This window comes from Thunnus maccoyii, chromosome 18 (genome assembly GCF_910596095.1).
Source record: "Thunnus maccoyii chromosome 18, fThuMac1.1, whole genome shotgun sequence".
In the NCBI taxonomy this organism is placed as follows: Eukaryota; Metazoa; Chordata; class Actinopteri; order Scombriformes; family Scombridae; genus Thunnus; species Thunnus maccoyii.
In genome coordinates, this window is record NC_056550.1 from 5,696,119 (window position 1) to 5,707,019 (window position 10,901).

General features: G+C 39.7%; 1 long non-coding RNA gene across 1 annotated transcript in view; it reads right to left on the reverse strand.

Annotated features, from left to right (window-relative positions):
• Positions 1–9,492: 9,492 nt before the first annotated feature.
• Positions 9,493–10,901, reverse strand: part of LOC121884366 — a 40,602-nt gene continuing 39,193 nt past the window's right edge. The window contains exon 3 of the long non-coding RNA XR_006092334.1: positions 9,493–9,711. This is a non-coding gene — a long non-coding RNA (uncharacterized LOC121884366). The remainder of the gene's footprint in view (positions 9,712–10,901) is intronic.

A 10,901-nucleotide genomic window follows, 5' to 3' on the forward strand; every position in this document is an offset into this window, starting at 1 on the left:
ATAACCATAGAGGAAATTAATGAAGTACCACAACAAGTGATTGATCAAAATTATAAAAAAAACAGATCAGTACAATATAATACAAGAGTGATTAATGCAAAACTCTGCAATTACAGGGTCTGCCGCTCAGAAATGGTGTCTCTTTAGGCTCTTGCCTTTTTTAATGGCACACTGTGTTCCACCCGATTGCAATTATTGGGATGGGTTCTTGATCTGCTGTGACATAGTTGACATTGTAATTGCCCCAAAAATATTTTTTTGGAGATGTCATCACTCCAAAATGCCACTATATGATATATTACTCAAGACTTATAGCCATGTATGGCCCCCTGTGTACGTTATGGTGCATGCACTTTGAGGCAAAAAACCAATATTTTAAGACTGTTGCAAGTAGCTGCAGAAATTTTTAATAATGTTGCAAAAACTTTAAGTGACAGGCACCACATGTGATAATGCTGAGAGTTTTCCCTAGACAACAATCTTAATGAATTTGAGATGGTAATAGGGACAAGTACAGATACTCCTTTTTCATTGTTCCCATCAGAGCTACAGAGATGTCTTGCTAGTGTAAATGGGAGTGAAGATACATTAAGAAACATCCAGTGTGTTTTAGGAGTCATTTCTGAGAGTGTAAAATATGGAAGTGAAGATGTATTCATTGTCGATTACTTGAATGTCAAACATACTGTATGTCAATATGTTACCCAGATACCCAGATAGCAAAATTAATGTGGCCCAAATCTGGCCCACACCCGACACTTTCAGCATTTTTATCCGGCCCACATACCGCATGGAATGATGGCACTTGGGCGGTCTGCTCCTGTTTCCCAGATGTGGGCCACAAGTAAGCCGTATGTCAACCGAGAACAAACCAGATAAACCAGAATTGGCCCACATCCAGAATACACATACCTGAGAGCATCATCTGACATTTCTTGGGAGTCAGCTCAACAAGGGACACTGACATTACTCTGGAGTCGGCTCAACAAGGGACACTGACATTACTCTGAAGTCGGCTCAACAGCTGTATGTGTCCTGTCTTTACATCAAATATGGTATCAAAATGTATTATTTCCTAATTGAATTTCTGACTGAAGGGGTGTTGTGTGGCATCTTCCGTCACACAAAAAAATCTGATTTTACAACTTTTAATAAAAACAAAGCACTCAGTGTCTGGTGTAGAAGGAGAAGAAGTTAAGCCATGGTTGGTCCTCAATTTGTGTCAGGAAACAGTGGAAGACTACATTCAAAAGTTGAAATTTTGTTTGCTCCTGGGTTTCACTTTGAAAACTTCCAGCATGCTGAGATTTTCAGACAGTGAACAAAGCTAACACCAAATACAGGCCAGATTCAGGACACCTGTACATTATTTCAGTCATAGTGATTAGACAAGCCTCTCTGTCACAGCCCTATTCTGTGATTAAGGATGATAAAACAAGTATAATTTTACTTACAGATGTTGCAAACAGAAGACCTTAAAAGTGACTAAAAGGTCATGTAAAACCAAGACTTTTTATTTGTATGAACTTTGTCTCACTACCACACTCCAACCCTCTCTGTCTCTAAGCTCTTATAGTTTCATACAACTCTACATTAATAATTAAGTTGAAGGATCAGCAGGACAAATTTTTCACTTATCCAGTGAAATATGTCAACATGGAGATGGATTGGCACAAAATTTGGTACAGACATTCATGGTTCCCAGACAATGAACCCTAATGACTTTAGTTATCCCCTGACTTTTCCTCTAGTGCCATCATGTGGTTCACATGGTTTTGAGTGAAATATCTCAACAACTATTTGACGGATTGGAAATTAATTTCTAGTTTGATCCCTTTATTTTTCATCTAGCACCTCATTAAATTTGGAACACATATTCATGTCTCCTAAAGGATGAACTGTAATAACTTCTGCCTTGACATTACGTCTAGCACCATCATCAGGTTAAATTTCCAATACTTCCAGTCCAAGACTTTATGACAAAATACCTGCAAAACTAACATTCCCATCAGCCTCAGCTGTACTTTGTGTTTGGTGCAAAGTACAGCTGAGGCAATTAAAACCCTGCTGATTTGACCTGTTACTCCATGACTGAACAAAATGATTTTAAAGAAACCAAAGCTGTAATTAAGAAAATAAACCTTTTCAAAAACCAAATGAAGGTAAATTTGCCACAAATTAATGAACAGGATCTTAAACTGGTGGTCTGTGGCTGACCACGGGAGGGTCCAGGAGCAGCAGTGTGCTCGTTATGGATCATGTGCTTTCACTTTGCACATGAGCAGATCTGTTTCCTCTGCAGAGAAACGCTCCTTCTTACTACTATTATGATGGCAAATGTGCCATCATAATAGCAATCCGCCAAGGTGCAAGCGCACTTTGCTCTTAAAGGGAATGGGAGATGACACTGTGATTGGTTTATTGCATGTTACGCAGAAAACACACCCATGATTAATTAGGAGACTAAAGACAACCCCTTTGAACCATGCGCCTGGCGCATTGACCATTTTTCCACCATTAAAATAGCAAAAGTGGATTTGGACACACCCTAAATACACTTGCGCCATGCGCTTCAGACCGTGCGCTTTAGATTGTTAAAATAGGGCCCTTAGTCTTGTTCTCCATCACAGGGCCAGAAGTGAAGAGTAAGGTACCATGATACACACAAAAACACACTCTAATGTGCACACACTTACAATTTTTGATGATACTGACTTTGATGTACAAAGACACACACACATCCTTTGTTGCAGTGTACAAATGTGTCACTCTGTACTCAGCACACGTGCAAATGAATATAATTTGATACATTTCATCAAAAATGAAAAGAGAAAGTCAGGTCTTTAATGCATCCACTTACAAACAACAGTAAAGTGAATAAACAGTACGCACACAATAATGCACCAACCTCTTGTAAGAAAAACGAAAACACAAGATAAAAGAGTTGAAAATTAAATACAACTATGATCAATTTCACCTTTACATGAATACTTATCGTTTCACACTCATGTGAGACTCTGCCAGCGAGCACGCAAGCAAACAGAGAATGCACACAATCCACAGGACTACCCTCCCACAAACACACACACACACACACACACATGCACACACACACACACACACACACACACACACACACACACACACACACACACACACACACACACACACACACACACACACACACAAACAAATATGCTCATATGCACACACTTGACCTGGATAGAGACAACAGGGTGGCAATTCTCCCCATTGACTGGGTCCATTAGGGGCCAAAGTGCAGCTGAGCCACATGCTGTACAGTCACAAAGAGACACACTGGATTACAGAGAGACAGCCAGGCACACAACAGAGGAGGGGCAAGGGGTGGTGATGGGGCTGGGGGGATAAGAGGAGCTGGATGATGGAAACAGCAGGAGGGAGAGAGGAACAGAGGATATGGGGATGAGTGAGAAGAGAGAGTAGAATTTAATCTATTGATACTTTTCATTAGGGTTCCATTTTTATACTGTAAACACATTTACAGCTGGCTAGAAATTGTCATTTAATTCAATTGATTGTTCTTTTTCCTCACTCAGAATCTATTCACAGTAATATACGGAATAGATGACAAAGAGACGGACCATCAAACAGATGGGGCAAAAACATAACCAACTTTGTTCATCAAAAGAGAACATTTTTGGTTAAATTGTTGAGATTTGGTCAGGTATGGGCTGAGGTCAGGGGAGTTTGAAGTGTGATTGCAGAGAGGCTTAAAGCTGGAATGGAATATTCCCATTACAGGGCATGAAGTGGAAGACTGGATGTTTTTAGAAACAGAACAAGAAACACACAAGAACTCACCAAAGAAACCCTTCTATGTATCAATGTGTCTATCTTGTTCAATTTGTCACTCCTTTTCAGTGATTTAAATCAGGATTTCTGATCTGAGCTTCTATCTGAGCTGTGTGTCATGAATTAATAATGATCAGTGCTGAGTAAGACCTTGTCTCTAAGTGCTGATGGTGCTCAGATCACCACCACTGCCCTGTGTGTGTGTGTGCGTGTGTGTGTGTGTGTGTGTGTTTTACAGTTTTACAAATATGCTCCACCTCTCCGCATGTGAGCAGAGATGGTTAACCCATCACAGACACATATTCACTGCCTCTATTACTAAATGAAGACAGTAAATGTCTGATACAACCTTTTCCTTTCAGTTGTTTTACAGAGAGAGAGAGAGTGAAACAGCCAACAGTAATGCCTGTCAAAGAAAAGTGTTTTGTTGAATCTAGATGATTATGGGTGAACTTTTATCTGGAAGACCAAGTGAATAAGATTGAGGATTTGATCAAAGCCATTTTCTTTTCCAACTAAATATTCTGAGTGCCACAGATTTCTGCAGTAATGATTCATCTCATTTGAAGAGAAAACCAAAACAACAAAAAACTCTTAAGGGAAAGGATTGCTTCCCTAAAGAAAAAAACAGAACAAATGATGCAGTATCCACATTAACAGGGACAGTCAACAATCCAGTAAAAATCTTGATATTCATGATGATACTGTAGTTCATACCTGTTCATTAGAAAGGTGAGCCTTCATTTGTCTGGCAAAAGGTTGTCATTCAAAAAAATTTTACCCCTGTGCCACGAGTAATTTTATCAACAAGCGCATACAAATACCAGTTTCAACAGTTTTTTTTACAGGTTTGTCACTGTCAACGTTCTCTTTTCTGGCATGTCCCCTATTCACAGTAATACAAAAATAAAACTACAGTTGCTGTAAAGGGGAAGGGAGTCAGTCTACAGCCATGCTAGCAACTCTGTAAGGCTGTACTTGAGCTAAATGCTAACGTTAGCACACTGACGTGCTCACAATGATAATGCTAGCATGTTGATGTTACGCAGGTATAATATTTGTCACTGTGTTGGTGTAGCATGTTAGCATGCTAACATTTGTTAATTAGAACCAAACACAAAGTACAGCTGAGACTGCTAGGAATGTCATGATTTTTGCAGGTATTTGGTCATAAATTTGGACAAAAGGACATTTTGACCAGATGAGGTGCTAGATGAAAAATAAGGGGATCAAACTGGAAAACATCACTGGGAACCATGGATGTCTGTCTATTTTTTTTTTTGACCTACTGGTTAGAATATATCCAAGGGGACCTTGAATATCTGTTGTGAATTTCATGGCAATCCATCTCATAATTGTTGAAATATTTGACTCAGAACCACAAATATCAACCACATGGTTACACTAAGAAAAGTCAGGTGATCATCAAAGTCAGTAGGATTCATCCTTGGGGACCATGAGCATGTGTACAAAATGGCATAGCAGACTGTCAAATAGTTGTTAAGATATTTTAGTCTGGACAAAAGTGGTGGAGCAACCATGCCACTAACACATACCATTTGACCCTGAACTTGAATGATGAAATAATGTGTCTGAACTTTTCCCATTATAGCTACTATTGGTGGAGACATTGGTTTCCCTGCATTTTGTATGACAGATTTCTTCCTATATAATTACCAAACATCAGCGACGGCTGTGTCGCTCTTTCTGTGATTCAGATGAAAAAAAGACTAAACCGATCATTTGCGGTCCATGTTTCCTCTCAGTAAACCTTCTACTTGTCTAGTCTACCTGTCATGATGATATTTTACATTTTTGTCATGTTTGGTTGTGTGTGTGTGTGTGTGTGTGTGTGTGTGTGTGTGTGTGTTTGGTGTTTAAGTATGTAAAGCTCCTGGTCACCAGTGTGTTAAACTGGTTTTATTAAACCAGCAGACTTTCTCAAATGGAGCATCAGTAATCTGCTGAGGGACATCTAATCCCAACACACTGCACACACACACACATACAGAAGGACATAGTATGCAATCTCACGACTGCATGCACATTTCCACAAAGAGCTGTAATCTAATCTAATCCACCCCCTCTTTACTGGCTGTGACCATTCATCAAATATGTCACACCATAAATGCTATCAGATTAATGGGGACGGGTGAAAACGCAGAGACTTCCTGGATTAGAAACCAAACAGCTCGTCAAAAGCTTAAAGCTAGAAGGTGTTTCCAGAGCCTTCTGTGTGGAAAGCGAAACTACACAGCATGTACAGGTTTTTACATTGTGTCTATACCTGAACCAACTGTTTGGAGGAGTCGTTTGATATTTCCCAGTAGGAAAAAATGTAGTTCTACATAGCTACATTAATAATGACTGCATTCATTTTAGGTGTTTCATTTCCATTTACCCTGGTATTGTGCATGGCAGCTTACTGTCATGGTTAACTTAAGTGGAACAGAGTCATCAGTAATATTATTAGTTTTACCTGTGCTTTTCTTGCTATTAGTTACAATTTCTGCTGCAAGAAACAATATCATTGGCACTGCAGGAATTGATACAAATTCATATCTGCCAATCGTCCCATAGAACCTCTGTAACTTTAGAAAACAACACCTTTTAATGCTATCTCTGTTAAAGTCACAATATATACTTTTAATGTAAATATGATGTACAGTACTTCTGTACCATGAAAGAAGTAATGATTGAACTCTCATTTCATATACAGTATTTTATAATAATGGTTAAGTGTGAATCAGTGGCTGTTGAGTGGTAAAGCCAGCGCAGACAAACCTTAAAGCTGCACTAATCAATATTTTTCTATTAACAATAGATCAAATGACTATGTGTAATGTGAAAGGAGTCGCTCGTAGTGACAAAACTCCAGATAATTATCATCCAACTCTGAAGTTCCTCTCAACTTTAGGGAGTTTTGTTTAGTGTCTTTCAGCTCATTTTGGTTTTAAAAGGAGTTTAACATTACAATGTTAAATGTTCCGGAGTCTTATCAATGGGCATGAATGGAGCACATCTGAAGCTGAGCAGCACAGCTCTTTAGATGACCCTCTGCCTTCTGCTTTTGAGAATCAATAGTGTCAAGGGAAAAAAAATGCTTCAAGGTTTTTCTAGGACAGTGAGACAGACAATTTCCTGGTCATTTCACACCTTCTGTGTAAGTGGCTGACCGCTTCTTCTCCCAGCATGCACTCTGGCTCCAGAAACACAGCGATGGCAGGTACAGGAAATAATCTGCCGTCGAATGAAAATGGATTTTTTTTTCCAGGGGGACTTTAAAGAGTGGCAGACCATGACCCTGAGAGGTGAAGGGGACTAATTCCATCTAGCTGGCATCCTGGTATCTCCACTCTGAGGCAGTCACAACTCTTAATGGGGCCCCTAAAGTGTGATATCAGTTATAGTGCGGAGAGAGGAGGGTGTACAATATCAATTTTCAAATTTTTCCATCTAAATTCCTCCTCTCTTCATCTCTCTCACTTCTGTTTTTGCATCTTCCAACCTGAATGTAGCCTCCACAACATAAATGCATACTACATGGGGACATTCGTGCTTGGAAATCAAATCAAAATGCTCCTTACTGAGAGGCGAAAATTGATGGACTGAAAGTGTCAGTGTCTTGGGACGAAATCTAACACTACAGGGTGTGAATTTGAGTGTGGCAGAGCATTGTTGACGGTGACAGGTTGGTAACTCTCTCCTGTCAAAAAACTATAGGATCAACCAAACTGTAATTTAGTGCAGAGTGTGCTCCTCAGAGATGTGTTATGGTACACCTGAATGAATTACATGTGTGTGTGTGTCATTCAGACACACAAAGCAACAATGGATTTTTTCATCTAAGTATCGGCAAGAAAGTGAAAAGGCTTATTTCCCATGTTTCACATGTCATTATGTAAATCTTGATATTAAGAACTCTTTGAATGTACATCATAATCCTATTTAGAATCAAAAATGTGTTTTGCTTATTGTTACTGAACTTAACTTGTATTGTGCTTGCATGTATTTTTTTCACATTTATCTGCTGAAGGGAAAAGTGTCTCTGTGCTCACCTTAAATCTCAGTTTTAGTTGTGTACGTATGAGCAGGATTTGTGACATCACAACTACTTTGGAGCCAACTGTGGTCCAGTATGAAATGTACACAAATGTGATTAGGAAACTTGAGAATAGACTTTTCAGTGAAGTAAGAGACATCTTGTGTCTATGAAAAATGTTTGCATATTCATAGATTCTGAATCTTTCAATGACAGAGAGGGAGGAGAGTCATTTTCAATATTTCAACAAAGGCAATTTTTTGTGGAAAAAACATGTTAGACACAAACCATTATTCAAAGCAGAACATCTGGGGGAGATCTTTAAATTTGAGTTCTTAGTCCTGTCTCATATTACATCCACTGACAGATGGTGCCAACTAACTCACATCTGCTGATTCAGCACAGAGGATATTTTGAGATGGCCAGTTTGGGTGCAACACTGGGCTGAAAGTCATTTAGTGTGATGTTATCATGGCAGGAATGGAGCGCTGCTCCATGAGAGCTGTCTTAGCTGGACTCCTATCTAAAGAACACTGTGCTGATAGCAAGGAGTGGATATCAGTGCTGACTATACCAGGAAGGACTGCTGCTTTGCTCTGAATGCAAAGTCTGACAACAGGATAGATGCACCCGCCACTGAAGTTTCACTTTTGACTGGTTTTCATTACTATTAAGACAGAGATTGAGATGCTATCATGTCTTTTTTTCGTGGGTTTCCTGTAGGGTCTCTGTGGGTAGCACTCTTTTCTTCTGTTCATCCATGGCAGGTTTTTCTCTGTTTAGTACAGATAAACCACTGTTGCGGTTGAAAATGCAACACTTCCTGTGCACCATGGGGCGTTTCCTGAGAAGATACTTGTGTGATTAGTAGCTTAATAAGTTAATGTTCACCTATGGACAACAACAATAAAAACCTCCTCAGCTCCTCTAACTCCATAGACTGTATATACAGATAGGAGTATGACGTTGTTTTGCATTAGACCCAGTTTGAACTAACAGGGCAGGTATCGTAATCAAGTAACATTTAATGTACTGAAATATTGCAACAATAGTCTGACTCAATGTGAGTCCTGGAGGCGGGGAGAGCAGCAGATGAGCCAACTGTCAATCACAGCTGTCAATCAACGCCCACATGGCAGACATCAACGCTACTATACGTCTTCCAATCCTATTAATGGAGCAATAATTTACAAAATGACCACCAGCACACTTATTAGAGGGCCAGAATTTAGAGATTGAGACCATAATGACTCGTTAAAAAAATGATTGACTTAGTATTCCTAGAGAGAAGTTGAGGCGTTTTGAATGGGAGTCACTCGGAGCCAGTGTCTAGTGGCCATCCATGGCAACCTACTTCAAGGTACTTCCACATCGGCATCAGCCTCAAACCATGGTAGTTGGTGCTTGTCTAACTAACACTACTTCCACTCTTCATAAACAATTTACTCTAACTGCTTAAGGTACTTACACTTCAGCTGACACTTTAACTGAGATTGTGTCTCAGTTTATGTACCTGAACTGGCACTAATATATTTCAATCAGGAGAGACAAGTGAATGAAGTAAAAAAGAATTGTTTATTATACAGATGATATTGAAGATTAAGTGTTAACAAAAGTCTTTAGACAAAGACTCTACAGGGAGATTTTGAATAGAAGGACATCAGTCCTGAGCAGCAGCAAGATAGATCCCCCCTTGGAGTCCAGGCTGGTGGTGGTGGTGGCTGATGACTTCTGCTGAGGCTGATGAAGTTGATGAAGTGATGCACTGACGAATCTGTGAAGACTGGGTGGTGATGAGGAGGTGCTGGGGCGCACAAAACGGCAGCATGAAAGAACTGAGGCAGAGAAGGAGAAAACATTTTAACTGCTCCAAACCAGCAAGGAAGCCACCATTAGCCAGTTAGCAAGCTAAGCTACTAGCAAGAAAGCAGCAAGACAGCTGTGGATATTCAAGGCACTTGTGGATGGAGTCAATGTGACACCAAGTGTCTGCTTTCAATTTCGTCCAATGAAAGTATACAAGCGAAACTTGGCAGTTCATACGAGATTCATTTTAATGCAAGGAGTAAAGGGACTCTTTAACTGACACTTCAACTCTTTTCAGTGCTAGAACTTCAACTGATACCAGAACTTCACTCAGTGCTGAGACTTACATTGCCACTTAAACTTCTTTTAGGAGTTATACTTAAAACACAAAACGTCAGCCTCTTTCAGCATTTCTATTTGAATTCAGCCACTTTAAACGCACAATATGTAATTTCTGCCGCTAGGGGTCTCTCAATAAAAACAATAACAAATTACAGAGTTTGATGATGTTGTGAAGTAGCGTGGGATCATGGGAGTTGTTGTCTTCATTGTTAAACAACCAGCTTCTCTGGGTTAGGATTACTTCAGTGTTCATTGTTCAGGATGTTTTTTTACCAGGAGCCAAATCATCTGCAGAGGACTTCTCCTCTCCAGAACAAACGTACCCGGTGATTAAAACAGGTAAAAACACTGAATAAAGCAGTTTCATGTAAAAAAATCAGTGTTTCTCTGACGCTGTTCATTGGACACAGGACGTCCGGTGGGGTTGTGAGCCAAGCTGCTGTTAACATTTGCTCAGCTTGTCTCTCTGACAATTTAAGATCCAGACATTCAGCAGGTTTTTACCGGAAGCCGAATTATACGCAGAGGTCTCCTCCACTCCAAAACAAACATGCACAGGGATTAAAACTGGTAAAAACACTGAATAAAGCAGTTTCACATAAAAAATCAGTGTTGCTCAGCTTGTTTCTCTGTTAACTTAAGATCCAGATGTCCGATGACTAAAATCTTTTATCTGGTGAAAAGATATAGTTAAAAACGACCAAGATCTAAAAAGTTTGTCATAAAAATGTGGCTTAAAACTGAATAAGAGTCAATTTATGGCAGTTTCTGGGAGACAACCACAACACCAACCTTGTATGCGTATACTCTTTGGTAGACACCATTGTGGCGGACAACCACACCACCAACGCATGCACAAGATGCATGCGTTGGTGGT